This window comes from Ascaphus truei, chromosome 3, assembly GCF_040206685.1.
Source record: "Ascaphus truei isolate aAscTru1 chromosome 3, aAscTru1.hap1, whole genome shotgun sequence".
Taxonomy (NCBI): domain Eukaryota; kingdom Metazoa; phylum Chordata; class Amphibia; order Anura; family Ascaphidae; genus Ascaphus; species Ascaphus truei.
This window is the reverse complement of record NC_134485.1, coordinates 333167956-333195503: the sequence shown is the minus strand read 5'-3', so window position 1 is coordinate 333195503 and position 27548 is coordinate 333167956. Positions and strand designations below refer to the sequence as shown.

The following is a 27548-nucleotide window of genomic DNA, read 5'->3' as shown; positions in this document are numbered from 1 at the left end:
GGGGGGGCATAGGCAGGAAGCTCCCTTCCAATTGGCACATGAAAAGCCCTGGTCACCCCAGCAAGGCAAAGGCTAGATGCTCACATTGCGTTATAAGCGGATTCGCGTTGTAACGGATCGCGATATAACGGGGTTGAGCTTTATATGAAAGGAGCAATACATGTCTTGTCCCTCCCCTCCCCCCCCCTTTTTTTTTACATAGGTGGGAAGCAGCAGGTTTCCGGAGCTGAAATGTGTTCCCGAGAAATGTACTGGGAAAGGTGCCACCAGTTACTTCTGGATATTTACATCCCAGCATCACAGGACAAAATGGACCTGCGACGGATGATGCTGTTGCTTCCTATTGGTTTGTGTAACACAGGCGATTTAAACCATCGTTTTAGTTTCTCGGGAGGAGGCGCAAATGGCGACACCTTCCCCAGTAGAGTACGGTTTAACTCCAGAGACCTCCTGCTTCACACCAATGTAAAAAAAAGTGGAGGGGAGGGGTGGGTCAAAAAACAAATGTATACTGGACTTGAATAGTAATAAGCAGAGACAAGCCACCCACCTCCTGACTTCTCTCAGACAATCAGTTCCAGACCAGACTAGTTCCATTTGGTTGGGTAACTGTGACTATGTAATAGTCACCATCTGACCTATCTACTCTACCTGTATTATATACCAGTCAGTTGCAGTTGGGTACAACACCATAACTAACATCTGTGTTGGTGCCTAGTTACAAAATATTAAAAAATATTTTGATTTGATTTGTAATCTTCTACTGTAAGCAGGGGGGGCACCAACTGACCTGTGTCCTTCTCTTTGTCAGAATATATATAGTATATTTACATGTCAATTAGTTCCAGTTGGGTTAAAGAAGCACTATATAATACTGTAAGTAGGTAGGCATTGAGAATGAAAGAGTACCAGCTAACCTGTCTCTACCAGTACGTGTGTGTGTGTGTATATATATATATATATATATATATATATATATATATATATATATATATACAGTGGTTGACAAATCACAAATCACCAAATCACCAAAAAATCTACTCGCCACACCAAAAAATCTACTCGCCATCTAGTACCAAACGTATGCTGCTTGGGCCGATAGGAGCTCGCCACGATGTTAAATCCACTCGCCCGGGGCGAGCAAATGTATAGGTTTGTCAAACACTGTATATTTATATATATACAGGCATACCCCGCATTAACGTACGCAATGGGACCGGAGCATGTACAGTATGTAAAGCGAAAATGTACTTAAAGTGAAGCACTGCCTTTTTTCCACTTATCGATGCATGTACTGTACTGCAATCGTCATATACGTGCATAACTGATGTAAATAACACATGTGTAACAGGCTCTATAGTCTCCCCGCTTGTGCACAGCTTCAGTGCAGGAAGGGAGTTCAACTTTGCTGTTCAGGAAGTGCTGACAGGCGCATGCGTGAGCTGCCGTTTGACTATTGGGCGATATGTACTTACTCGCGAGTGTACTTAAAGTGAGTGTACTTAAAGCGGGGTATGCCTGTATACTGTTAATCAGTTTCACTTGGTTTTTGTTTGTTTTTTAAACACCCTTACTAGATGGGCAGTAATACATACCCCCATCTGACCTGTCCTAACTCTCTCTACCAGTGTACACTATAGCAGAATAACAAATATTACAAGTGGTGCTCCTCCTTACATTTACTCAAATTAATAAAAAAAAATGTATTATTTGTGAAAAAGTAACAATAAACTATAATAAGTGCATAAACCAGTGCAAATACCTGTGATTATGTATTCTATACAAATAGTGTGACATTCAATGTGAATGGGAATGTAATATTCTAAAAAAAATAAAGCACTAAAAGAAAAGGTGATTTTAAGTGAAAAAAGATCAAAGTGAGCACAATGAAATAAACAAGGTTGTTGCTGCTCAAACCCTCCCAAAGAAAAGTTCCAGCACATCTTCCAATACATTATTTTCTTCACATCAGGCAACCCAAAATAGATTTAAAAAGGCACAAAATAGTGTAATACGCATATGGCACAAGGGAATATGTGGTTAGAGATACTTGATCCTACTCACATTTCTCCCCAAAAAACAGGCATATCCAAAACAGTGGCATATAAACTACAGTGTATGATATTTTTTGTATATCAAGTCAACCTTCCTGTATGTAACATCCTTCCTTAATTTACTTATTGGGTACTTGTATAAAACTATAGGTGATCACAGATATACCACTGTTTCATCTGACCTGTTCTCTCTCATGTTTCCTCGAGTACGTTGAACAGCCCCTTTTATCTATTCTCAAAGCTTTAGGCTTGCTCTTTTATAGGAATCGTAACTGCTTAAATATGGATCTAAATTATTCTTCCTGGGAAAATGAATTTAGTCGGCAGATATAACACTAGATCTGGACGAGCCTGGAGTTGTGTGGCCACTTTATCGTTAAAGATTCTTCTTCATACCCTCAGTTATTCATGTTATTTGTCTGTGAAGAGCATCTCAAGATGCCGGTCCCTCTCTGCCATTCGACCTTAAGTAGGGACCCTTGCATGCTGGACCCTGAAAGGTTGAGATTGTATATGCCAAAGGGGTTCTTTCTGTAAACCTCCAGGGATTGCTGGTTTTTCTTTGTTCCCATTACTCTACTTGTAGCTGTAGTACCACTTCACATCAACCTCATTCATGTGGAAGTAATATGGGGTCCTCACAAATCTCTCACGAAAAAAAGACAGGATCACTTGGGGGTTACAATAAACCCTCATACTTCCTTAAACCTTCTCCTCCTTAAGTACTGGCTAGTGAATGCTTAATGTTTGATAAGGTTGTAACATAGTTCTAAATAATAAGTGGGATCCCTAGTCAGTCCAATTTGTATGTTTCATTAGAATATGCATCAAATAATTTTGGTATGTAGGCAGCAAATCTCAGAGTGACCTTGTCTGACCTTAAAAACTACGGATATCCTTAAAAAAAAAGTATGTTTTTTTTGTTTTGTTTGCTTATTATGTAACTCTGCATGCCTCTCTGTACTGTTAAGGGTAGCTCCTCAGAAGACCGTAAAATTTGTGCTAACAACCGTTACCGAAATAGGTAACAGACGTTATTTTTCTTCAATTTAACGGGTATCCTCAAAGCGAATATATGCAAATACCACGTTTGTTAGTAAAAGTAGCAGCGCTATTAGTAGTGATTTCCGTTGCACAGAGATGCGTTAACCAATTCACTGCACAAACGCATTGGCCAAACATTAACTTGCACTATTAATGCATGCGTTAAAGACACGTTACTCATGTGCGTTACCTACAGATAATGCAAATATTGTTATAATATGGATACCTTTAAAAAAAAATTGCACTTTTTTCGTTATTTATAGTTCCTTCAGTTATTTTAATTGTACATTATTAAAAGTTATTAATTAATATTGTTGAGGTATGTATGGATAGCCATTATTGTACACCCATACTTAATACAGTCATGATTACAGTATATACCATATTAGATCACACAAACATATCACTTTAATAACTATAAAACATACTATAGTTTATGATGTGTTTCAGACATTTATATGATCTCTAATATATATCTTTGTATGGCACCTAACTTTTTATAATTGTAGGGATGTCTTAGTTTGCTTCTCTTCGCTGCAGCGTGTCTCCAGAGGAAGTGTTTGGAAGGTTCCTAGGTGGTCCGACAGCATAGGGCGCCGCCATGTTGTTGCGACATAGTTAGAAGCACTGTCAGAGTGGCGAGAGGTCGCACATGCACAGTGCAAGCGCGCGAACGGCTGGCCAATAAGAAAGAGGCTCAGCCAGTAACTACAACTCCCAGGAGCCTTAGCAAAGTCACCTGACGCCAGGGAGCGAATAGGAGGGCTGGATTCGCGGGAGGCAGGAAAGGGAAGCGTGGGGGAGAGACCACGCTAGCCAGAGGGCACCGGAGGAGCAAGGAGAGAGGTAGTGTGTGGGCAGGGGGTCAGTGACCCACCTGCGTAGGCAGATTCTCCCTCAGGCCCCAGTGTGTTCCCTGAGTCACCATAGCTTGTGGTGCTGCAGGGACGCCCTATATTGATAGTGACACATGCCCCTTACTGCATAGACAGATAGGGACACAGTATCGCGGAGCTGCGGTTGGTGACAGACGTTTGGGCCCAGACTGCTGTGCATCATCCACTACTCGTGAGAGACTGCGCTGGATCGGCGGATCCTTTGTGAAGTTGTTGCCGGTCACCACAGTGGCCGGAAGGTATTTACTAAAGTGCACCAACACCGGTCAACAGGCGCTGATCCCGCCTTAGGGAACACTCTTTGGGGACACTAAGTGGAGTGGCCAAAGGACTGAGCCTATATACATAATTACAGTTACATGGACACGGTGTGGGGGCACGCGGTGACGGGACAGTGACATTTCTCCTTATGAGAGTGGCCGAGCCACTAGGGTTATATTATAAGAAGTTGGTTGATGTGTGTTATATGTGTTATTGCTATACCTAAGGTTCTATCAGTACTTACAGTAAACAGTTACAATCGGATGTGTGTTGCTATTGTTCTTACCCAGGGAAATCTTACGCAATAGGGATCCTGGGTAAGTGGAGGCGCTGCCAATAAGATAACTATTACCCCAGGCTCCCAGTTAGCGGAGGCCCAGATCTCCTTGAGCCAACAGGTGTGTGCAGTACCCGTAGTCACTCTAGAGCGTAGGAAAGAGGGCTACATAATGAAAGAGTTAAGTCCTATACCGAGTACATTGCTCGCAGGCTATTCCCAGAAATAACGCAATGATAAAAATAGCCACTCTAGAATTTAGATTTTCACGGCAATCCGTCTCGGCCCAAAAAGTTGGCAAGTGGCTGGGGGGAGGCTGCGGATGAGCGGCGGAACGGCACTTAGAAAAAATCAGACCCTTTTCCTGCCTGGGATTGATGCCGGGGTCTCCGGAGCTGATACCCATTAATACCAGCACCGGAGCCTCCCGCCATGCATCCGAGGCAGGAAAAATGCATTTAAAGCCCACTTCATTACCTTAGCGGCTAACCGCTAAGGCAATAAAGGGGTTAACCAGCCGTGCCAGGTTTATTGTGGGTAGTGGGGGGGGTGTGAAGTGGATATTTGGCCCTTGATGGCTGTTTAGGGCTTGTGGGTGGACTTAACCCTTCATTACCTTAGCGGTTAATACCGCCACGGTCATGAAGGGGTTAAGCCCTCCCGCTACCCACCCGCAAGCCCTAAACAACCACCGTTGGGGCTAATACCTCCTTCACCCACCCCCACTACCCACAATAAAAAAAATACACACACACAACAGCCCCACAAAATAAATATATATATATATATATTACACCAACAACCCCTATACCCCCCTAACATACAGTACATACAATATATGCAAAGCATTGATAGTATAGGCTGGCGGTGGCCCTCGGGTGTTACCCGCAGGTGTCCCCGCGGGCCTGCAGTACCAATTCAGTGCCCCCCATAAAAATTAAAAAACACAAATACTTATAAAAAAATACACACCCCCCCCTAACACATACAGTCTGGTAATGTGCAAAATTACTATTATCCATAAATTGATAATAGTGCATTTGCCCATTTAAAATACATAAAGAACCATAAATACATTCAATACATATTGCACTCACCCTTGTCCGGCTGCCACGATGAAGGCCATCCTCATCTTCATCACCGTCCATTCCCCCTCCGATGCTGCAAAACATTAACAAGAATAACAAAAGCCAATGTAATGTCCCCAACCCCTTAATCACCATAGCGGTTATTAATCGCTACAGTCATTAAGGGGTTAACCCACGCTCACCCTGCACTCGGGAGGCTTAAATACCCTCCCCCACTACCCACCCCGTGAAGCCTAACCACCCTCAGCAACTACCCAGGCGGGAGGCCTACCCACATACCCTTGGGGCCAATACCCCCTTCCCCCACCCCCAGTACCCACAATAAAAACAATACACAGCCCCACAATAAACATCATTATATTTATTACATACATAACCCACCCCCTGTTCCCCATAAATACATGATTTATTATTTTACATACAGGGAGTCCCCGGTGGGCCTGACGGGTGTCCGTAGACCTCACAGTAGCCCAGCACCATGTTTCAAACAGGGTCTGGATGCCTATGGGTGGTCCCCGCCAGGCGCCGTGGTCCACCAGGTGGTCTCCGCGGGTCACCGTGGGCCACAATGGGGTCTCCATGGGTAGGCCCGCGGCTGTCTGGGGGGCCCCGTGTCAGACCCACAGGTGTCTGACCGGCCTCGGGTGGTTCCCACGGGGGTCTGGTGGCCCACGGGTGGTCCCTTCGGGTCCGCAGTGCCCCCACAGATGGGGCCACCAGTTCTTCCCCGCAGGTGTCCCCCGTGGTCACGCCAGCCGTTTACCCATGAGAAGCCTGAGGAGACCTCAGGTGGTCTCCAAAGGTCCCCGCAGACCAAAAGGAACCAACCCTGTATGTAAACACAATAAACCTGTCCTATACATTTAAATACATAAATACCCCCCCCTCCCCCACACACACACACATACAGTACAGTAATGTACAAAATAACTACTATCCAGATATGGATAATAGATTATTTGCCCATTATGAAACACATAAAACATGAATAAATAAAAACATGAAATGTTAATCTTAAAATCACCACATTGCATCTTACAATTAAACCAGCAGCTAGACAAATGTATATCAAATGTCACACAATTGCATTGAGTGTGTACATGATGCAATTAATCTGTGCATCATGTAACACTATGCAAAATCAATTTCAAAATAAAATACACTATGCCAGCCACTATATAGCCACTATACATACAATGCCAGCCACAAATTCAAATAGAAACTAAGCAAGTAAACATAAATACATTTACCATCAATCAATCAATTTCCTAAATCAATTACAGTACAATCCCAATCAATTATACAATTCACTATTCAATTCCTAAATACAAACAAATGAGAAAATAATTCTAATTCAAAGTAACCACCATCATACAAATCTAACTACCAGAAATAAGCCATTATTCAAAAGCAAGACCCTGAAATAGACTCTTGCAAAGAGCAATAAAAATTACATTGAACTAAATACAAATTCAATTACACACACAACAATGTAGAAATAAAGCAGCTAAATACATTTGAAATACATGAAAAAAACATCAACATTAGCAAATCAATCATTTATTATCCCTGTATGTCTATCCATATAGATAAACATAACATACAGGGGCAATACAAGAGCATACAAAACAATGCATTTCCATAAAAAAAAATCACATAGAATACACCCATTCAGTGTCCCTGAATGTATGTATATCCATAGGGACATAGATCAATTCAGAGGCATTAAATGGGGGGGGGGGGGGGGGGGGGGGAAACATGAATAAAAAAATCAAAAAAACCTGTAAAAGTTAAAATAATAAACTTTTCTTTTGTTTACTTACCATTAGATGCCCACTCCCCGAAATCCAGGGGAACCGGAAGCTCGCGAACCAATCCAAAGGTAACCATAAAATAATAAACCCTTACAATCCACGTGTGTCTTCTGTCTTCTATTTGTAATCCATTTCGTCAAAGGGGGGCTTCATCTGTAATCTCTATTCTTCTTTCTTCTGTCTTCTGTCTTCTTCCGGGTCTTCTTCTCTTCTAGCGCCACACCCTGGTCCTCTTCTATCTGTAGGAGGTCTGTCCTCCTCGGCGTCTGGCTTCAAACTGAGACGACATAGGCTTTTATAGGCCTATGACATCACATTTTCGTCAAATGTTTCCCACGGCCCTGATTGGGCCGTGAAAACCATGTGATTTGGGGGGGGGGGGGGGAATCATGACGTCATTTAAAGGCAATGACGCCAGCCAATCAGAATGGCTGAGCTTCAATTGCCTTTAAGATGACGTCATGAAAACAAAGATGGCCCGTGGCACATGGTACGGTAGCCAATCAGAGCGTGGGAACAAAATCCCAACTCTGATTGGCTCTGGCAGACCATGTGACAGAGGCTTTGCTTCAGCCAATCAAAGTTGGAATTTCGTTCCCACGCTCTGATTAGCTACCGTACCATGTGTCGCTGGCCATCTTTGTTTTCATGACGTACTGGCCACCGCCGGCCTATACAGTAGTATCATTGCTGTGCATCCCAAAAATGTAATATATGTACTGGGGGTATAGGGGTTGTTGGGGGCACAGGGGGTGTAATGTTGTTTATTGCAATGTTTATTGGGGGGCAATTGTCCCCAATAAACTTGCTATTATGCCTTAACCCCTTCATTGCCTTCGCGGATATCCGCTATGGTAATGAAGCAGCATTTATGTATTTTAATAATATTGTGCGGGAGCAGGGGGTCTCCTGAGCAGAACCGCATTGATTTGTGGATCAGGGACCCCCTAATTCCCGAGTTACAGGCCCTGGTTTGGGGCATTGGTGCCAATGTCGCCGCCATCTTTATAGCGGGCACATCGCGTATGGGACGCTATATAGATGGCGGCGACACTGGCACCTGATGACACATACCGGGGCCTGTAACTCGGGAAGCAGGGGGTCCCTGATCCACAAATCAATGCGGTTTACATTCCGCGGTCACGTGATCGGGACATTTAAATGCAGAGGGATAGCGGCACCTCACAAAGGGGCCTGTATCTCGGGAATCAGGGGGTCCCCGGACCTGAAACCAATGCGATTCAGCTCCTGGAGACCCCCTGCACATCTACACTATGAATAAAAATTGATTTCAAATATTTTTTATTTTTCCGAGGTTTGTGCAGAGAGAGTGGCGGATCTCTCTCTGCGGCAGGGGACGACTTCTCGGCAGCTTCTCGCCAGGCAGACTGTCTCGCCACCGGTTACTCGCCATGTTTGGGAATGTTGCTCTCGCTGTGATTTGCCAGGGATTCGGCCCTTCCTGCATACAGCGAGGGCAACACGCCAAAAACATGGTGAATTCAAACCCCTGGCGAATGCAATTTTCCGCCGCCTACTGCATGAGGCCCATGGTTGGGAAGAAGTAAATCACCACACTCAAGCAAACATGGTAGATCAACAATAAGAGACTGAGTAAGCACTTAACATAGAGTGAGTTTAAGACTGCTACAAAACAAATTGTCGAAGAACTCATATAAAATAGAGCAGCGGTACGCAAACTGGGGGGCGGGGGCACGAGATTTTTTGGGGTTGGGGGGTTGCACAGGCCATGCAGAGGTCTTGTGCTCTTCCTCAAGGCATTTAAATTAAATGCCGGGGGACCGCGCAAGGCCTCTGCAACCACTACTTACCGAGGTTCTGCCGCCTGCAGGACGCGTGACCATGGCAACGCGGCGTCAAATGACGCCGCAGGATCATGTGACGTCACGGTTACAATGGTAACGTGACGTCAAATGACACTGCGGATCACGTGACGTCACACGACCCCGCGCACGAGGTAAGGAGGGGGGTGCATCAAAGGATGAGAGTCAAGAGAGAAGAAACTACTATTGATGTGCCATGTGTTCTTCCACAATAAGTAGCAATGGCAATACAATCCATGAAGAATGGAAAGGCCCAGGGGAACATGGAACTACTGAATTCTTTAAGGAAGCTGGAGAAAGTGGAAAAAATCCTTGCAGAACTCTTACCATGCTACTTAAAGAACAGGACAATTCCAGAACAGTGAAACAATGCCACGGTTATTTTTATCCATATACGAAAAGAGACACAAAACACACCAAGAACTACAGGCCAATCAGTCTACTAATGTTTCAATAATGTACAATTATTTGCACACAGATGCTCACTAATCAGCTGCAACAGAACCTGGACTTTTTCCAGCCTAGAGAACAAGTGGGATTTCGCAGTGGATACAACACAATGGACGATATCCAAGTTGTACAAGAAGTAGTAGAAGTAACTAATACAATCTATCACTTGGCTTAGGACTTATAGATTTCAGAAAGAAAAAAATATCCTGTCTACATCTCGGCTGTTCTGAATGTATCTATTTATCAAATGTTTTACCAGGAAGTAATACATAGTGAGTTACCTCTGGTTTTCAAGTATGTCCTGGGCATAGAATTAAGATGACAAATACTACATGGTTACAAATACATAGTTACATAAGTGAACAGGGTATACGTTATATACAAGACATTGCATGCACAGTTAGAGATAATATATATTATAGGCTTATGTAACAGTTACAGTCCAGATTAAAATGTGAGACAGCTTTAGTTTTGAAAGAATTTAGACTGGTGGTGGCTGTGAGAGTCTCTGGTAGATTGTTCCAGTTTTGGGGTGCACGGTAAGAGACGGAGGAGCAGACGGATACTTTGCTGAACCTTGGGACCATGAACAGTCTTTTCGAGTCAGATCTCAGATGATAAGTGCTGCATGTGGTAGGGGTGAGGAGCTTGTTCAGATAGACGGGTAGCTTGCCCAGAAAGTATTTGAAGTCAAGAGAGGAGTGATGAACTTGGCGCCTTCACTCAAGTGGTGACCAATCTAGTTCTTTGAGAATTTCGCAGTGATGTGTGTTGTGGTTGCATTAGAAAACAAAATGGCATATTGAATTGTAGAGGGTAGCAAGTTTGCTAAGGTGGGTTTGGGTTCCGAGCCGTATACTATGTCCCCATAGTCGATAATTGGCATTAGCATCTGCTGTGCAATACGCTTTCTGACCAGCAGACTTAGGGAGGATTTTTTCTGTAAAGTACACATCATTTGGCATAGGTTTTGATGTCAGGGTATCAATGTGCATCCCAAATGTTAAATGGGAGTCAAATCATATGCCCAATTTTTTAAAATAGTAACAGGAGTTAGGGTGGTATTAGTGTTGGTTTAGATCTGGAGCTCAGTCATTGGAAGCTTAAAAAATGTAGCATTGGTCCCAAATACCATTGTTACAGTCTTGTCAGTGTTTAAAAACAGTTTGTTTTGGGAAATCCAATTTTCAAGTCTCAAAAAGTCAGATTAAAATATGTGTTCAAGGTGGGAGAGGCTAGGGCTGTGTGCATATAAGATTGTGTCATCTGCATACATGTGTATTGAAGCTCCCTTACAAGCTCTAGGAAGATCATTGATGAACACTGAGAAGAGTAGGGGCCCCAGAACAGAGCCTTGTGGGACACCATAGGTGATATCCAAGGGGTTGGAGTTAGAGCCTGAGATAAACACATGGTGGGATCTACCTAATAGGTTGGAATTAAACCAGTTTAAAGTATGCTTCCCTATTCCAGAGCACTGGAGTTTGTTAAGCAAGATAACATGATCAACAGTATCAAAATCTTTGGCAAAATCTTGGAATATTGCACCAGTGAGTTGTCCCAGTTCCATTCAACACTAGATGTCATTGCAAACTTTTAGCAGGGTAGTTATGGTGGAGTGTCTGGGGCGAAAGCCAGATTGGAATTGGCTAGGGAAATTTGTCTTGGTATAGTAATCGCTTAATTGGTTGTGAACACTTTTTTCCATGACTTTGGATAGTATTGAGAGAAGAGAGATTGGCCTGTAGTTTGAGCGCCAAAATGCATTAGAAGTAAAAATTTTGAAGAAACGTACATTGATATTGTAATGAACATTGAATAAAACGCCATATAAATCAATGATTAGACTGCATGAAGATATAATTGGGTGAGGAGATGTCCCGTTTCTTTTGGGGGAGGGATTGTCCCGGTTTTTGGGATTGTGTCCCGACGACTATTTAAAAGTGAAAAAATGTCCCATTTTTTTGTCTTGCCATTGGCGCATGCGTCCAGGCCACGCCGATCACACATGTGCTGCCGGCAAGAGATAATCCCACGCATACGCGATCGGCTCTTTCTGTTGGCGCATGTGCAAATGGCCCGCGCCGATTGCGAATGCGCTGCCGGCAAGAGCCGATCGTAAAAGCGCTACCGGCAAGAGCCGTTCCGGAGCATGCGCGATTGCCGGCCACGCATGCGTGTTATACTATTGCCAGCTGCGTTATTGGTGTGGGCCATTCGTACAGCATCAATAGCTGATCGCGCATGCGTGGTTGGCTGTGGCCATTCCCGCATGCATGGTTGGCTCTGTCCATTCCCGCATGTGTGGTCGGCGTGGGCCGTTCACGCATGCGCAAAATTTGTACTGGTTAATCACTGGAAAAATATGGTCACCCTCAAATATAAGCAAATTAAGGATCAGCAATGGTGTGGGACCTCATGTCACCAAAGATTTTCACAGCAACACTTGAATTGTTCAGGAAGAAAAAGGAATCAAAATCAACGGTGAATATATAAGTCACCTACAATTTGCAGACAACATTGTTATTTCCCCACAAGTCCAGAAGATCTCCAGCAAAGATTTATAGCACTCTTTGAAGCAAGTAAGAATATGGGCCTCCATGTCAATTTCAGCAAGACCCAAGTGATGTTCAGCATATGTATAAAATCTACAAAGATCAACATAGATGGTATAGAGCTAGAAGTCAAAATGATGTCTACCCTGATCAGCAAATATCAATGGATGTGAGCCTTGTCAAAGAAATCAACAGGAGAATTAAGATTGATTGGAGCACATTTGGAAGGCGCAGGACAATATTTAAAAGGAAATTTACACTTTTGTCTCAAGAGGACTATTGTATTCTGTCTGGACTTGGACCGTAAACGAGCAGATAATTCAGAAGCTTCAGACAACTCAAAGTAGTATGGAGAATTGGGTACTACAGGACAACAAATAACAAACAAAGGGGCTCATGCAGTAAAGTCCGATAGAAAAAATCGTCATGTTTTTTTAATCGACATTTTTGACAGCGTTGCTATCACGGTATGCAGAAAGCCCCGAATACCAGTGATAGCAACATTTCAACAAATGGCGAGTAGCCGGCGCCGAGATTATCTGCCCTCTGAAAAGGGTTCACCCGGCGAGTTGATTCTGCTGCAGAGAGAGAGAGCCGCTTCTCTCTGCGCAAATCTCACCCGAAATAAAAATATTTTCATTTTATTACTGGTATAGATAAGCTGGGGTATCTCCAATGCCGGTATCTCCTATGCATTGAAATGTCCCAGTCACGTGACACGGGACATTTAAAGGCAGAGGCGATACCTGCACCCCACAACAGGGCCTGTATCTCGGAAAGCAGGGGGTCCCCGGACCTGAAATCAACACGGTGCTCTGGAGACCCCCTTCTCCTCTACAATAGTAAGAAGATGTTAATTAAAATATGTAATAACCACCAATACATAACCCACCCTTTGTGCCCCCACATAAAACCATTATTTATTCTTTTACACACCGGATTAATACCCACGGGTGTCCGCAGGGCACAGGGCACCACTGGGGGTTCCCTCGGGTGTCTGGGAGCCCTCAGGTGGTCCCCGCTAGGCTCCATGGGCCTCCAGGTGGTCCTCATGGGTGCCCATGGGCCCGAAGGGGGTCCATGGGTGGTCCCCACGGGTGTCTGGTGGACCCCGGGTCATCCCCAAGGGTGTCTGGGGTCCCTCGGGTAGTTCCCACAGTGTCTGGGGGCCCTCAGGTGGTTCCCACGGGTGTAAGGGGGGCCTCGGGTGGTCCCTGCGGGTGTCCGGGGGTCCTCAGGTGGTCCCCGTGGGCGTCCGTGGGTCCCTGGTGGCCTGCGGTACCAGTCCTGTATTTAAAAAAACTAAAATATGGTCTGCATTTCAATAAATACATTGAGAATGTAAAAAAATCTTTATTCCTTAAACATGAATAAAAAGGAGCCACTGTAGGCTCTCCTAGGCGTTTTGCACCTGGTGGTGCCACCAGATCCCGGCTATACCTTGGTCGTCTAGGTCAGACTTTTACAAAAGATTTGGTCCTGGAAATACTTGAGCATCCATATGCAACCCTGGCTACATGGGTGGAAATCTCCAGCTTTGGGGAACAAAATTGCTAACTACTGTACTTGCAGTCTCTCACATACAGTATGAAATGCGTTTGAAATAGGTTCCAGGGAAGCCAGATGAAGTTGGTTTAATTTGTTTGCAGAGGTGGGCCAGCCGCTCTGCCTGTTCCTGTGCCATACATTCAGGGTGGTTTGCAATGTTATTCCAGGTGGTGACATTTTCTCTTCCAGACGACTGGAAGCTGGGGGTTTTTTTTTCTCTCTTTATTAGATACCAGTAGTTTTTAATTCATTTAGTGCTGTAGTACTGATTATATGCATAGACATGTAAATGGTGGAACAATACAGAGCATATACAACCCAAATGTTAGTGCTAGAGCCTTAAATCATAATGCCGCTTTTAATTTCTTTTAATGACAATAATGTGTTCCTATGTATTTCTCATTGTATCTACAGAACAGGACATACTACGTGACAGGCACGAGTCCCAACCTAACAATTTTCTGATACAGGGGGGAAAAAATTATGTACAGTATTGTAATAATAATAGTTTAACGTTACAAGGTGCAGACACTGGTCTTTGAGTCATTCTTTCCCACATTAAACACCAATACCTTTACCAATAAGTTGTTCCTTCCTCGGTAGGATAAAGGGAGAGCTTCCTTGCCTAAGGAGCATGCACTCCAAATGTTGGTATCAGAGGTAAAGGAAACTGAAGGGATACAAAGAACTGATAGTGGGCGGGTCAGTGTCTCAAACACAACACTTGTACTATATGAAAATAATGCTGGTTCTTTTAAAATAACATTGCAACTTGTATTTAAACTGAATTAAAACTAGAATTATAGTGTTTCAGAAATATAAATAAAATAGTTAACTAGTTGTAAGAGAACAAGAGGTAGGAAAACCTTAAATTATATGATATGCTATAAAACATGTACAGATCCACGTTTCATGGTGTAATGTAAGCCTGCAATGCTGATTTAATTTCAGTGGAGCTCAGCATGTCATTATGTAGCTTGCCCTGTACGCAGTGCTGTACCAATATAATTACCAGTATCCTGTAAAGTGTTGTTGAGTCAGATCCGACATAGAAGTTCATTATCAGCTTTCTGTTTTTACAACATCATGAGCTGTCCTTTTCCATGCTTATCCCAGAACCATTTAAAGCCAAACTTATTTACCAAATATCCTAATTGAGTCTATCCCATTTAGTTGATCTCATCCCTACTTTTCAACCTGCAATATGCTGGGTGGTGCTCTAGCAGTGACGTGTTTGTGTTTCTGGGTTTTGGATGTGTTTTTATAGGCTTTGGAAAATCTCTACAATGCTCCAGAATTGCAATGTTGCGAGTGGTGCTGGGAGAACGAGACACCTAGAAGGATTTCTGGGCCAATTCTCCTCAGACGGCGGGCTGGCCTTAGGGCACGGCTAGCAAGGCGGCTTGCCTTGGGCCCCACACCGTCGAGGACCTGTGCTAACTCCACTCTCTCCTCTCCTTCCTGTCGGTGCCGTGATCCAACTTTCCCCCTGACAGGGGGGGAGCTGGAGGAGGGAGCGCGGGGCCCCCCCTCCTGAAACGCCCGCCACTGGACACCGGACCGGCAGAGAGATGTGTGTTGGTGTGCAAGCGTGAAACCAAGCATGATTTCAGATAAGAATGAGCACAGTAAAAATAGGTTATTTCCAGATTTAAAGGGGTGCTTTAGATGCGGGAAATGTAAAATATGTCAATATGTTCAAAAATGTACAAGTTTTACTAATACAGAACTTACTAAGGAATACAAAATTCTGTCATTTGTGACATGTAACACAGACCATGTCATTTACATGATTACTTGCGGATGCAATAAACGATATGTGGGATTAACTACCCGCCTATTTAAAATAAGAATGTTGGAACATATTAGACATATAAAAAGTTTAGATATTACACATCCCGTGTCTAATCACTTCAAGGAATGTCAATCTGGTAGTCTTAACAACTTCAAATGTATCATTCTTGAGCATGTCAGATCTCATAAACGTGGCGGAGACAGATCCAGGACTCTTTACCAACGTGAAGCGTTCTGGATCTTCACCATTGACACATTAATACCCAAGGGTCTCAATACAGAATGGGACCTGAAGGTATTTCTGTGATCCATATAGGTTATCAATGGACATTACTGTGTTTTCTGTTGTTTCATTTTTTTTTTCATTTTTCTTTTCCTTTCTTTCTTTTTCTTCTTTCTTTTTTTTCTTTTCCTTTCTCTTTTTCTTTCCTTCCCCCTTCCCCCCTCCCCCCTCCCTGCCTCTTCTTCCCCATATTCCTCCTTCTTTCTCCCCTCCCCCCTTCTCTTCTCTTTCCCTTCCCTTTCTTTCCATGCTTTTTCTTCTATCTTTTCCGTTCATTTTCTTCTTTTTCATCTTTTTAGCCATCACTATATTATATTATTTCATTATTGATTTATTATGTTATTTCTATATTGCTATATTATAATTTACTACATCTGTATAAAAGTGATGATTATATGATTCTAAACTATTAAACCTGCAGTCATTAAGTGGTTAAATAGATCATTTTTATTACACAACTGATTACTATGTTGATATGTTTTTTGTATGTTTCAAATAGTTTTTTTTATTTGTTTCACCCCCTTTTTTTTATGTATTCATTTATGGCCATCAGTCATATTACATGTATATATATTATGTTACTCTGTGGGACATCATGTTAGTATAGATTAATGTATTATGAGAAATCTACTATGACATATACATTGATCTTTTTTTATGAAGTATACTCTATGTGATTACTTGGTATGAGCCCTGTGTGTTGAAATTTGCATAAATATCTTTCAATCAGGTGCAACACATTAGTCAACCATTGGAAGGGAGTTATAGATAACACTCTCCCTTCATGTTTTGTTATACTCCTTGAGAAAGGGCGAACTCGCCCGAAACGCGTGGGAGGAGGCCTTTTTGTTATGTTCTTTATGTAGTTTCAATAAATTGTTTTTACCTTACGTGGTGAGTCTGTCATCTACCGGACCAGCGCTGATATCGATCATCCCAATCCTTGTTTGCATTCTGATCGCGGTCGCGCGGGAAGCGTGTCATTCACCTCTTCAAGGGAACACACAGCCGGGAGAAGCAGAGGGGACGGACCATTGTGAGCTGTGTGAGCTCCATCCGTGGGCTGCTGCATCTGCGGCCGCTGGCCCCACATGGGAAGCGGGTCTGCAAGCGGCTCTTACCCCACATATCCAGAAGGCTAATTTCCTGCTCCACACATCTCCTTATTCAAGCTGGATAGCCGTGGGGGATATCCTAGAGTGGACAGACGATTTCCTTGGACGGCTCTATAGTGAGAGACTGCAGTAAATATGATAATCTGTTATACTAAATTATTATTCTTATTGTATATTTGTAAAGCACCAACATATTCTGCAGCGCGGTACAGATGTATCACCAATTACATAAACAGAATGGCATACAAATATGAATAAGGACAACTAAGCACAAACAGATACAGAAGCTCATGAGATTTTACAATCTAGAGGGAATAAGGAGCAATGTTGAATTAGACTTCTCTTCCAGAACTACCCTTTACTGAATGAGACTATCCCGTACTAAATAAAGTGCCCTTTATAGGGAAAGCCTGTGCCTATGTGAGAGGATGCCACATGTCATAAGTAAGGAGTCAATCTAATAAAGTCCGATAAAAAAAATTGCCATTGTTTTTAAATTGCCATTTTTGACAGCGTTGCTATCACGGTATGCAGAAAGCCCCGAATACCACTGATAGCAACATTTGCAAAAATGGCGAGTAGCCGGTGACGTGAAGATCACCCCTCTGAAAAGGGCTCACCTGGTGAGTTCTATCTGCTGCAGAGAGAGAGAGAGAGACGCCTCTCCCTGTGCAAATCTCGCCCGATTTTTTTTTTTTTTAATTTCAATGTTATTAGTGTAGATGAGCATGGGGTCTCCGGAGCAGAAGCTTTTTTATTTCATGTCCTCTGATGCCAGCAAGAATACATACAAAAATACAATCTAATGGTCCTTAACCCCTTAATCACCTTAGCGGTTAATAACCGCTATAGTAATTAAGGGTTTAACCCACCCTCCCCTACAACACACCCAGGAGGCATTACCACCCTCCCCAGGCAACTCTTCCCACCCTCCACCCATTCATTGGTACAGTGGATACATCATGCCCATATAAAATGGGCATGATTTAACACTATAGCAATAAATGGTGAAGCTACCAAAAAACAGTCAAAAATACAACACATTACATATAAAAATCAACACATTATAAATGTCAATAAACCAATTGATTGGCACAGTGGGTACATCATGCTCATATAATATTGGCATGATTTAACACTATGCCAGTCAATGGTCATCCTACAAAAAAATCAATCACCAACAATATCCAATGCAATCCAAACAATCACCAAATAAACAACAATAAACAAGTAAACACAATAAATTTACAATCAATCAATCAATCAAATACCAAATTAACACCAGAATTAACTATTGCAACACCAAAACAAAACCATCAATAAATAAAATTAATCTCCAAATAAACACCATAATTGAAAATCAAAACACCAAAAATAAACCACTATTAAAATGCAAACATCAAAAAAAACCCAGAAATAAACAATTAAAAACACCACCAAAAATGCTATAATAGAACATGAAAACGCAAAATACATAGCATAGAAATCGGAGGGAAAAAGAGCCAAAATACATATAAAACACATAAAAGCAACCATTTGGCAAAACAACCATTGCTTCTTACTGTATGTATGTATATCTCTAAAGGGGCTATACATAAAAACAATTGCAATGAATGTGGCAAAAAAAAAAATCCAATACAATTAAAAATACCGTGAAAAAAACCTGTAAAATTTATTTATTTATTTATCAATAAAAATAACATGCATTCAATTTTTTTTCTTACCTTTTAGATGTCTTCACCCTCCGATTACCGTGGTCATCGCAACCTCTCAAACCAATCCACGATCCCAAACAGCAACGGCCAACAGGTAAAGTCCAAAGTCCTTTTCTTCTTTTATCTTCATCTGTTAATTGTAATCCATTTGGGTGTCTGGGGTTCTGGGGGAGGGTGGGTTAACCCCTTAATTACTATAGCTGTTATTAACCGCTAGGGTGATTAAGGGGCCACTATATTGTTTTTGTATGTATTCTTGCTGGCATCGGAGGACATGGTCCTGCAGTATGCTGATGAGGATGCCCTTCATAATGGCAGCGGTAAGTAGAACGTTTTTTATTTACTTTATTTATGCTGCCTGGCTAATGTTTGATTTAATAATGGGCAAATGAGCTGTTATCCATATCTGGATAATAGTTATTTTGCCCATTACTGTACTGTATGATGTGTTTGGTGGGGGGGGGGGTGGGAAGGGGAGGCGTATTTATTGAAATGTATGCCATCTTTATTTATTTCACAACAGGCTTGGTAGTGCAGGCCGCGGGGACCCATGGGGACCACCCGAGGACCCCCGGATGCCCACGGGGACCACCCGGGAATCCCTGTGGGGCCCCGGACACCCGTGGGAACCACCCGAGGGCCCCTAGACACCCATGGGGATGACCCGGGGACCCGCAGACACCCGGGGACCCGGGGACCCGCAGACACCCGCAGACACCCGCAGGTGCTTATGGCTATAAGCACCATATGAGGACCCCCGGACCCACCAGAGGACCACCCGAGGGCCCACAGACACCTGTGGGGACCACCTGAGGACCCCCGGACACTCGTGGGGACCACTCGGGACACCTGCCATCCTATGATATCAATCCTGTGTTAAAATAAATAAATAATGGTTTTATATGGGACCACAGGGGATGGGTTGTATATTGGTGGTTATTACATATTTTAAAATACATTTTAATACCAGTGTATTGTAGCAGGGGATCTCCAGAGCAGAACCTTGTTGATTTGAGGTCTGGGGATCCCCTGTTTCCTGAGATACAGGCCTCGTTATGGAGTGCCGGTATCTCCTATGCATGTAAATGTTCTGCATCACGTGACCGTGGGAATCAAATGCATAGGAGATACTGGCACCCCATAACGGGGCCTGTATCTTGGGAAGCAGGGGGCCCCCGGACATTAAATCAATGCAGTTCTGCTCGTCTACACTATTAATGACATTTAAATTAAAAAATATATTTTTTCGACCAAGATTTGCGCACGGAGAGGCAGCTCTCTCTCTCTGCAGCAGATAGAACTCGCCGGGTGAGCCCTTTTCAGAGGGGCGATCACGTTGCCGGCTATTCGACATTTTTGCAAATGTTGCTATCAGTGGTATTCGGGGCTTTCTGCATACCGAGATAGCAACGCTGTCAAAAATGGCAATTTATTTTACAACAGGGTTGGTATTGCAGGCCAGCAGGGACCACCCGAGGACCCTCGGACACCCATGGGGACCCCTGTGGGGGACCCGTGGGAACCAGCCGAAGGCCCCAAGACACCCACGGGGACCACCCGGGGACCTCTCTGGGCTCCCGGTTACCCGCGGGAACCACCTGGAGGCCCACAGACACCCGCGGGGACCACCTGAGGACCCACGGACACCCTTGGGGAACACCTGGGGACACCCGCTGGCCTATGTTATCAATACAGTGTTAAAATAAATACATAATGGTTTTATGTGGGGGTACAGGGGGTGGGTTATGTATTGGTGCTTATTACATATTGTAATGTTTATGGGAGGCAGAGGGGGTGAGTGAAAGGCCAAGTACCCCCTTCACTCAACCCCTCTGCCCCAATAAAGCTCCTATTGTCCCTTAACCCCTTCATTGCCTTAGCGGTTAGCCACTAAGGTAATGAAGTTGCCTGTAAATGCATTTTTATTGCATCGGAAGGCCCGCGAAAAATATGAAGCTGACATTGACACGCACCGCGCAAAGTTAGAAAAGGCCTGGGAAAATACTGAACTTGAAATGTGTAATGCCACAAATATTAGCGATCAAGAAAAGCAGATTAAGCAAGCTATAGCGCAACTGAGGTCATGCTATAGGCGTTACCAAATGCTATCACGGGCCTATCTCTCCTACCTGGCAAAAACAAATACTGAAGATAGCCTGCGAGAGCGAGACCTGCAAATGGCCGCAGACCTGGAACATGACGGCGTAGTACAGATCGCTATCGCGGAAGCAGAAGATCAGAGAAAAGACCTTTTGCTGGAGACCGCATCACAGTGCCCCGGCGCATCCATGCATTCATTAAGGTCAGCGAGATCAGCGCAATCTAACGCGTCCAGCGCAAGCATAAAGCTACCGAGGCGTGAGCGCTACCGAGGTGTGAGCCACCGCAGAGGCAGCACGTGCTAGGGCCGAATATGGTCGGAAAGAGGCAGCCATAAGGGCAGAGAGAGCGCGCATAGAAGAGGAGCAGACAGCCGCCACCACAGCCGCTGCCACTGCCGCCACCACAGCCACAACAGCCGCCGCTGCCACTGCACGTAGGAAGGCCGAATTAGATGCGGACTTAGAAACCCTAAGCAAGAAAGAAGACGCCGCCACCGCCATAGCCCAAGCAGAAGTCTTAGAAGTAGCCGCGCAACAGACTGGCAGGGAGCAAACGTACAACTGGATAGCTTCAGAGGATCCAACCCAACGCACTGAAGACTACGCGAGGAACCTCCTCAGCGTCAACACCAGCGCACCATCTCAACACGACGAGGGTAACGTCACAGATGCTGAAGACTTGCATGGTTCACGTGGAGAAGATGCTGTTCCTTCCAGGGTACACGCAACCTGGGATAGCCAGAGCCGCAACAGTGACCCACACGCCAGCACGCATATGGATGCAATCCAGGTATGCCCATGTGGATAAACACAGCTCCTCACACTAACCAGCGGTCATCACACGTCCACACCAAGGAAGAGGCGACCGCAAGGCCCCTCCCGGCAACCATATCAGAACGCGACCAACACACCGATGCATCAGGCCTAACAGACATGGGCAAGTACATGATCCAGCGTGACATGGTGCAAACAGGACTTACCAACTTCGATGACCGTCCTGCGAATTACAGAATATGGAAGTTCACATTCAAGGACGCAATCAAGAGTCTGGGCTTCTCTGCCAGGGAAGAACTCAGCCTGCTAACCAAATGGTTGGGAAAAGAATCCGTAGAGTATGCAAAGAGGCTCAGGGCAGCAAACGTAAACTACCCCCAAGTAGGTCTTGACTTAGTATGGGAAAGGCTAAAGGAGTGCTACGGTAGCCCCGAAGCAGTTGAAGATGCACTCTTCAAGAGAGTCGACAACTTCCCCAGAATTACAGCCAAAGACTATTCGAAGTTACGAGAACTCGGGGATCTGCTGCAGGAATTGGAGTCTTCAAGAACAGACCAATCTCTAACAGGTCTCAACGTCTTAGACTCTGCTCGCGGAGTGAGACCCATCTTGGAGAACCTACCCTACAACCTCCAAGAAAAATGGACCTTGCAAGGCTCAAAATACAAAAAAGAGAATCAAGTCGCCTAACCCCCCTTCTCATTCTTCTTGAGCTTCATTTGTGAAGCAGCAAGAAGAAAAAATGATCCCAGCTTCATCCTAGGTACACCTACTGCACCCAGTGCAAGCGAACTAAAGAATGAAGGAGCGGTGACAAGATACGGTAGCACCAGAACACCTATCTCGGTCCACGGGACAGACGTGTCCCCTGAAACTTCTACACGTCCCAATCATTCTACCACTCCAAGCAGGGAGACAGGGGACCAAAACAGGGAATGCCCCATACACAAGAAGCCACACCCACTTAACAAGTGTAACGGGTTCAGGATAAAGTCCATTGAGGAATGAAAGAACTTACTCAGAGAGTTTGGAGTTTGCCAAAGACTGTAAAGAAGCCATCAAATATGCAGTGTGCAACAGTGACAAGCAAGTAACATCTCTACATCCAGAGGTGCTGACACTTTACCTACCCCTCCTCCATGGCAAAGCATGGCGGGAGGAAGGAGAAGACGAGCCAACATCTGTCACGTCTCAGTGCACCGAGGTTTGCAGAGAAGGATGTGACCAAAGGTCCTGCTCTAAAATATGCCTTGTCGCAGTATACCCCCAGGGACAACCTGAGAGGGCTATCAGGATGTACGCAATCACCGATGATCAAAGCAACAGATCATTAGCAAAGTCAGAATTCTTCAGCTTGTTCAACACACAAGACAATGCCTCACCCTAAACACTCAGAACCTACGCAGGACTAACTGAGACAACAGGGAGGAGAGCAAATGGCTACACCATATGTTCAGTGGACAACAGAGTAAAGATAGCTCTCCCTACACTCATAGAGTGTAATCACATGGCGGCAAACAGGAATGAGATTCCCACACCAGATGTGGCACGCCATCACCCACACCTCAAGGGAATAGCTGACCGCATCCCGCCGATAGGACAAGACATCAAGATCTTGCTGCTGCTTGGTAGGGACATCCTGGGGGTGCACAAAGTCCGCAAACAGCGCAACAGACCCCACAATGCCCCATTTGCCCAAAGACTTATCCTAGGATTGGTGATAGTGGGCAACGTATGCATTGGCAAAGGGCGCAGACCAGACTACGTTGACGACCGCAGAACAAATGTAACGGAACGTGGACACACATCACTCTCCAAACCAGTCTTGGCCATATCCAAGTGACAGGAAGGCCTAGAAAGGAGGAGAAACACGGTCATACCCCTGAGAACCACAAAAAACATCTTCACATCAGGGGAATGTGACAATGGCCTAGGATGTTCAGTAGTCCAGACGACAAAGGATGATGAGTTTACTTCACTAAGGGAAGAAAATAACCTCCTGAAGGTGATCGACAAAGAGATCATCCAAAATAAGGAAAACAACCAGACAATCGTCCTGCGAGCAATGGCACATCTCAGACGCACAGCCATTTCTTTCCGCCGAATGCTTGGTGGCAAAGCAGCCAGCTGCCGCGATTGGCATATCTGCAAAACGTTGCACCCTGTAGATAAAACTACAGAGGCAAAAAGACTGTTCTCTCACACGCTTAAAAATAAATAATTGCAGAGACATTAACAAAAAGATATTATGGAGCACCCAGCCATCTTGGACTGGCACGCCCACCCGGCATCCCTTGCCAAAGCGGACCTTGGAGCCAGTGGTACCGGCCGGTACCACATCGTGATGTGTACATGGAGTTTATGCATTCATGTTGTGTATATAAATATGCATGTTCCACATATTTCAGATATAGTGGTATCTACAGATACCAGGTGGGGAGTGTCCTGGAACAGGATTACACGTTTTCGGTATCCCTTTGCAGTTTTTAAGATACAGTAACTGTCTCCCTAGTTAAGCTGCATGTTTTCCTCCTGTTCCAGCAGCTAGCTGCCTGTGTAAAACACAACATTATTGCTACATGTGTCTTCTTACACAGCCCTAGCTGGTTGCCCTGGCAACCTTCCAATCTTCTTAGTTAGAAAGTTGGTTCAGCCCAGCTCCCATGTCTTTCTGGCAGTTACATTGGTCCTTAGACCTTTCCTGTCTGTCATAGGAAAATGTGCTTTTTTCCATTCAAGTTGGCTTTGTGAGTACATGCTACCCTCCATTACACCCCCTGCAAGGCCATCCTTTTTTTACCATCCCCCCCATACCAAGGCACCTTGATCTAAAGAAGCACTCTCTCACTACATACCACCACCTAAAGTACCCTTTTATATTTCTGTTGACTCCCCCAATAAAGTTGAAGAAAATAGAAGGACTTTGTGTGCTTTCAAAAGGGGATGAGTTAAACCACTGGAGTCATTCACATCCTACAGTACATGTGATCCTGGTTCCAGAAGAAAAATGATATAATTCATGTCAAGCAATAACCGCCAAGTAAAATCTCACTCTTCAGCCAGAGTTATTCCTTTCCTGCAACGTCTTGGTCCAGGAGACCTAGATATCACTCGTGGAAATTCTTGAACCTTCAACAGTTATGTCCTTAAGAGCTGAAATCAGGTGCCAGAAGCAAGAGTGCTTTGCGATAATTTTTATAATAAAGACACAACATCCAAACAGAAGGTGAAATCTACAAAAGAAAATCTATTTTTTTTTTTTTACGGTGAGTTTCGAACTCGAGCTGGGGGGGGGGGGGGGTTAATAATCCTCCCTTTTTGATTAAAAACAGTAAGAATAGATTTCGAAAGAGAAAGAATAGGCTAACCATGGTGAGAAATAGGTTTCCCCAATGCACGATAGAAGCTAGTATAATACAGCTAAGCCCAGGCCAGGCAGTGAAAGGAAGCAGCAACTGTGGAATTGTTTGTTACAAGGAAGGGGCTCTAGTATTAGCTGCTTTGATCTCTGTCTTAGAGCATTTTGAATGACTGGGAGAAATTTTAATCTGATCAGACCCCACCTCCCATCCATCCATCTCTTTCTTGCTGTTGCCCAAAACAAGAGGACAGAAGGTAGTCTTTTAGCATGGGAGAAAAATCAATGATAAAGTTGGGGTGCGTTAGCACTACTACAATACAGCAATCTTTGAATAATTTAGGTGAATGTCTCACTCTTGTGTACTTTGTGACTTAAGTGTATCTGGCTGCTTTTCTATGCATTGTATATGAGTCCATCATGCTTGGTAATATATATGAATCTCTTCATTGCTCTACTGTATATGGGTACAGTATATTTGTAAGACGTGTGTGTATATCTCTTTTTTTCATTTATTTCTGTGTTCATGGGTTGCCTGTGAGTGCATATATTTGCTTTTGTAAATTAGGTGCTCCAGTGTCTGTACCTATTGCAAGTTTATGTAATATATCTCTGAGGGCCTTATTCTATATAGATTTAAATGTGGATTTTCAGATTAAATGGCCACAGTAGTGTATATAAAATAGTCCCCTAAATATAACTCTGTTCTACTGTTGGCAGCAATGTTTTTTAACCAGGGTGCTGGGGAATCCTGGTGTGTTGCGAACCTCTGCCAAGGCTGTGGCGACTCCAGGGGAAAAACTCTGCTGCTCAGCGAGCACCTTCCGGGCTGCCTGGAGATTTAAGGGCTGTGATCAACCTCTCCTCTCTGAGCCCGGCACGAAGAAGAGAGAAGCCTCTTCATCTCCAAACAGCGGAGGACTCGCCCATAGAGCAGCTGACATGCTCGAGGTGTGTGGGAAGGTGGGAGGAAAGGGGGGACTCTGGCTTTACGTGGGAAGCGTTAGGGAGGTCAGTGTTTTTTGTGGGGTCTTGGAAGGTATGTGGTGTAAGTAACAGAAGGAGATGAATGTGGTGTTTATGATTAAGAAAGGGTGAGGGTGCTCGTTGAGAAGGGGGGATATATGTGGAGTGTGTTGAGTAAAAAGATGAGTATGATGTGTGAGGGTGAATGTGGAGTGTGTAGGAGAGGGTGGGCGAGTGGGGCGAGTCTTAGGGTGATCATATTTGTCCCAGGAAAACCTGGACAAATTGTGCACATGCGCGAACGGCCAGCGCCGACTGCACATGCGCGATCAGCGCTTGCCGATCACTCATACGCTTGTGCAATCGGCACTTGCCGGCCACTCGCGCGCATGTGCACAAGCAGGTCTGCAAGTGCCAATCACACATGCCGGGACAGTAGCCAAAAAAGTTGGGACAAAGGCCTAAAAAACGGGACTGTCCCGGCTAAACCAGGACATCTGGTCACCCTAGCGACTGTGCATGTGAAAAGGAGGGTCAGTGTGTATGCGAGGAGGGGATGAATGAGATCTGAAGAGCAGGGGTTCCCCCAAGATTTTAAAAATCCTTCACGGTTGCTCAACTAAAAAAAAAAATGGAGAACCGCTGGTCTACAGTGCTATGCAAACTTTTAGCATGAGACATTGCATATATATTCATCAATATGTGTTTTTGGTGGGGTTGTCCAACATAGTAGGATCCCGCACAGGTGGAGGAGCCGTCACCAGACGGATCATACATACCCCAGGCTCTCAGCAGCAAGGCTCAGGCCTCCTGTGAGCCACAGGTAATGCACACACACGGTAGCCGCCATATCTCCCGAGGGGTGGGAGATATGGCGGCTACCGTGTGTGTGCATTACCTGTGGCTCACAGGAGGCCTGAGCCTACGCTGCTGAGAGCCTGGGGTGCACCCCTGTCCTGAAGAGTTTATAATCTATACTTTTGTTCTTGTGGCAAAGAGAGATAAAGTGACTTGTCCAAGGTCACCAGGATATAACACCGGGATCCTAAAAATGTTCAACCCCTTTAATGCTGGGACATAACAAAGCTACTCCTTCAATCCTTTATAAACATAAATATTTTAAAAAGTGACACGTTTTTTCCACCCCAATTTAATCCTGGTTCTTTTTATATTCAACTCCAAAACATATTTTCATTTATTTATTTGAACCTTTATTAGTTTGTACATATTTATTCCCATGTTGTATAAATTTCCATGATGCACAATGTCCTGTTTGAGAATTGCAATAGAGGGGGATCCCCCTAATTAAACTTCTTCAGTGCATGCGGGGCTGGCAACAAAGTACGTGTAGATCAGTGTGATCCAGCTTTTAGCTGGAGGATCAGCAATTCCCCATACTGCATACATTTGTGTGTGATCCTCATCTTAACCCCTTCAGTTCTGAACCAGCCAGCATCACACTACATACCATACAGCAGGGGTGCTCAATGCCAGTCCTCAGTCTTTGACTGAGTGACTCATTGAGCCACCTGTGCTGAAGCATGGATATCCTTAAGACCTGACCTGTGGGGGTGGGGGAGGGGAGTCTTGAGGGCTGGCGTTGAGCAGCA

At 44.4% G+C, this 27548-nt stretch overlaps 1 protein-coding gene across 3 annotated transcripts in view; it reads right to left on the bottom strand.

The window, feature by feature from the left end:
- GLI1 (GLI family zinc finger 1) overlaps positions 1 to 27548 on the bottom strand; it is a 151150-nt gene that overhangs the window by 66642 nt on the left and 56960 nt on the right. The window contains exon 1 of one of the 3 annotated variants that reach the window (XM_075591525.1): positions 16795 to 17124. The exons of the other annotated variants lie outside the window; for them this stretch is intronic. The gene's annotated coding sequence lies outside the window, so the exon portion shown is untranslated. Of the gene's footprint in view, positions 1 to 16794; positions 17125 to 27548 lie in introns of those variants that run through there. 3 annotated transcript variants of the gene reach the window in all.